Source organism: Orycteropus afer, unplaced genomic scaffold, assembly GCF_000298275.1.
Source record: "Orycteropus afer afer isolate SDZICR_OR568_19922 unplaced genomic scaffold, OryAfe1.0 scaffold00236, whole genome shotgun sequence".
NCBI classification, from domain to species: Eukaryota; Metazoa; Chordata; class Mammalia; order Tubulidentata; family Orycteropodidae; genus Orycteropus; species Orycteropus afer.
Genome location: NW_006921823.1, coordinates 3,141,603 through 3,145,617, shown reverse-complemented (window position 1 = coordinate 3,145,617; position 4,015 = coordinate 3,141,603). Strand labels below are relative to the sequence as shown.

General features: G+C 40.1%; 1 pseudogene; it reads left to right on the top strand.

Annotated features, from left to right (window-relative positions):
- LOC103203974 overlaps positions 1-3,711 on the top strand; it is a 151,805-nt pseudogene extending 148,094 nt beyond the window's left edge.
- Positions 3,712-4,015: the final 304 nt, after the last annotated feature.

The following is a 4,015-nucleotide window of genomic DNA, read 5'->3' as shown; positions in this document are numbered from 1 at the left end:
TTTTGGTCATGTTGTAAGAAGGGACCATTCCCTGGAGAAGGATGTCATGCTTGGTAGGGTGGAGGGTTGACGAAAGAAGGGGAGGCCTTCAAGGATATGGATTGATACCATGGCTGCGATGATGGGCTCAAGTATAGCAGGGATTGTGGGGCTGGCGTGGGATCGGGCAGTATTTCAATCTGCTGTGCATGGGGTCGCTATGAGTCGGAAATGACTCGACAGCACTTAACAACAACAACAACAACAAAGTCAAAAACCATTACACTGCCTGCCCACCTTAAGCTCATCAGCCCTTATAGCTGTGAGAGTTAGGAAAAGCTTCCAGCCTGACATTTGATCCAGGAACTTGGGACTTACCAGCCTCTTTAACTGTGTGAGCCATTTTCCTAACATAAATTTATTTCTCTCTCTCTCTCTCTCTCTCCCTCAAAATATCAAAATATAGATATATATATATATCTCCCTCAAAGTTTTACTGGTTTTGCTTCTGTAGAGAATCCAACCTAACACACTCAATCTTTAGCCTGTTACTCAGTTCAACTCTTTGAAGTTCAAGACATATTTTTGTTGTTTTTGTCAAAGTTCTTTCTCTATTTTATGATTTATATCTCTTGACTCATACATCAGTTTCTTTATCATATTACCCAAATAAAGCATTCTGTCACTCTGTGGTAGGCAGAATGATGGCTATCCAAAGATGTATAGTCTTAATCCCTGGAATCTGTTTAAATTACAGTACATGGAAAATGGGAATTAAAATAGCAGATAAAATTAAGTTTGCTAATCAGAGGATCTTAAGAAATGGAGGTTATCCTGGATTATCCAGACAGGCACAATATAATCATGTTGTTGTTATTGTTGTTATGTGCCATCGAGTCAGCCCCGACTCATAGTGACCCCTCCTTGGGTTTCCGAGGCAGTATCACTACGGAAGTAGGATTGCCCAACCTTCCTTCCGAGGAGTGGCTGGTGGGTTTGAACCGCCAGCCTTCTGGTTAGCAGTCAAGTGCTTTAGCCACTATGCTACCAGAGCTCCTCAATGTAATCATATGGGTCCTAAAATGGGAAAGATAGAGTGAGAAGGATATGTCACAGTGAGTCCATATGAGAAGTTCTCACCAGCCGTTGCTGGTTTTGACTATGGAAGAGGCCATGAGCCAAGGAATGCCAGAAGCTTCTTAAAGGAAGATGAGGGATATCATTGCTGATGTCAGATGGATCTTGGTTGAAAACAAAGAACATTAGAACCAACATCCTCTTCTGAATCTGGCTTGAATTTCTGCCAGTTCTCTGTCAATGTACTGCAACAACCATATTTTTCACTTGTGTGTGATATTAATGATATCATTCAATAATTTCCACATTCGGTTGGATCACTTTTCTTTGGAATGGGCACAAATATGAATCTCTTCCAGTTGTACAAATGAGTCCCTCCAGTGCTGTATCCATTTGTTGAAGTGTCTCAATGGGTAATTTGTCAATTCTTGGAGCCTTGTTTTTCACCAATGCCTTCAGTACAGCTTGGACTTCTTCCTTCAATACTGTCAATTCTTGATTATGTACTGCCTCCTGAAATGGTTGAATATCGACCAATTCTTTTTGGTATAGTGAATTTATATATACCTTCCATCTTCTATTGATGCTTCCTCCATTGTTCAATCTTTGACCCATCAAGTCCTTCAATATCACTACTCAAGGCTTAAATTTTTTGTTTAGTTCCTTCAGTTTAAGAAATGCCTTGTGTGTTTGTCCCCTTGATTTTCCAACTTCAGCTCTTTTCACATTTTATTTAAATACTTTACTTTATCCTCTTGACCTGCCTTTTGAAATCTGTTCATTTTTTTCCATTTGTTTATCTACTCTACATTCAAAATCAAGTTTCAGTCTCTTTTGACATATACTTTGATATTTTCATTCTTTCCTGTCTTTTTAATGACTTTATGCTTTTTTCACTTATGGTGTCCATGATGTTGCCCCACAACACATCTGTTCTTTGTTCACCAGTGTTCAGTGCATCAGATCTAGTCTTCAGATTGTATTTAAATTCGGGTAGGATATCCTTATTCTCATAATTTGTCTCTCATGGGCTTGATCTAGTTTTCTTCAGCTTCAACTTAAACTTGCATATGAGAAATTGATTATCTGTTCCATGATCAGGCCCTGCTCTTGTTCTGAGTGATGATATTGAACTTCTCCATCATCTCTTTGCACAGATGTAGTTGATTTGATTCCCGTGTATTACATTTGGCAAGGTCCATATGTATAGTGGTCATTTATGTTGTTTGAAAAAGATATTTGCAATAAATAAGTCATTCATTGTGGGTTATCCCTCCTACCAGCTGCCTAGAAAATGAAAAGGGCTCATTTCTTAAAACCTGGTTCAGATCAAATCTAGCAGGAACAAAGAAATTGAGATTTTCTACTGCATTATGTGAAGAACCTGACAAACCTCCTGTCCATGTGTTTATTACTGAAAGAAAAGCAGGATGGCTGATGATGACACAATCTCTAGTAGAGAACTAATTTCCAATTACCCACTCTTGTCTCATGCTATATCTACAAATGGAGAGGCATTTGAAGACCCAATAGAGAATGTGATTACAGTGGTAGATCAGAACAACAAGCCCATATTCACCCAAGAGATCTTTGAAGGGTCTGTCATGGAATGCACTCTCCCAGGACCCTTGGTGATGCAAGTCACAGCCACAGATTTGGATGATGATGTGAACACTTACAATGCTGCCATCATTTCTATCACTGAAAGCCAAGAGTATACACTGCCCTACAACAACATGCTTACCACCAACTGAGACATAATAGTCATCAGTGTGATCACTACTGGGCTAAACCAAAAGAGTGTTCCCAGGTATACCCTGGTTGTCAAAGCTACTGACCTTTAAGGTTTTGGCTTAAGCACATCAGCAACAGCTGTGATTGTGGTCACTGACACTGACAACAGTCTCCCGTCTTCAACCCAACCACTTACAAGGGTGAGGTTTATGAAAACAAGGCTGAAGTCACAGTCATAAACTTCAAAGTGACTAATACTGATGCCCCCAACACCACCTCATGGGAGGCCATTTCCTCTTGGGCCAAGTTGGACAGGAAGGACTTTGAGCAAGTGAAGAACAGCATGTACACAGCCCTCATTATAGCTACAGACAATGGTAAGGAGGCCAAGTACTGCATATTAAATGTTAATGAGAAATAATTTGTTGTCGTTACAGATCCAGGAACAAATGAAGGCATCTTGAAAACAGCTAAGGGCTTAGATTTTGAGGCCAAGCAGCAATACATTCTATTACGGCAGTGGAGAACGTGGCCCCCTTTGTGGTCAGTCTTCCTACCTCCATAGCCACAGTGATCATGGACATGCTGAATGTAAAAGAACCTCCTATCTTTATGCCTCCTCCCAAGAGAGTAGAAGTGACCAAAGACTTTGATGTGAACCAAGAAATCACAACCTACACTGCCCAGGGTCTTGGCAGGTTCATGGAAAAAAAGATAACTTATCAGATTTGGAGGGACACTACCAACTGGCTAGAGATTAATACTACTGGAAGTAGTACTGGGGCTATTTCCATTTGGGCCAAATTGGACAGGGAGAATTTTAAGCAAGAGAAAAACAACATGAACACAGCCCTCATTATAGCTACTGACAATAGTAAGGAGACCCCATTTGGACCTTTCCTTCCTCACCCTCCTCACTAGCTTGCTTTACTCTTCCCTCCCCTTCTTTTGGACCATGAATTCATTCTCTTTCCTTTCTTCTTAATTAACTAAAAGACACACAAATGCACTCTAATTATCTAAAATTCAAACAATTTGGGTCAAGTAGAAGATCCTCTTAACCATCCCTTCTCTACACCTGAACTCTACTCTTCTTCCATAAGAGCCAGGGCACCTGGGTTCATATTTCAGATCCAAGCTTAACATCTGTGTGACCTTGGATTTATTACTTAATTTCTATCATATATCATTTTTATCACCAAGGCTATGTTTTCCAACCACCAAT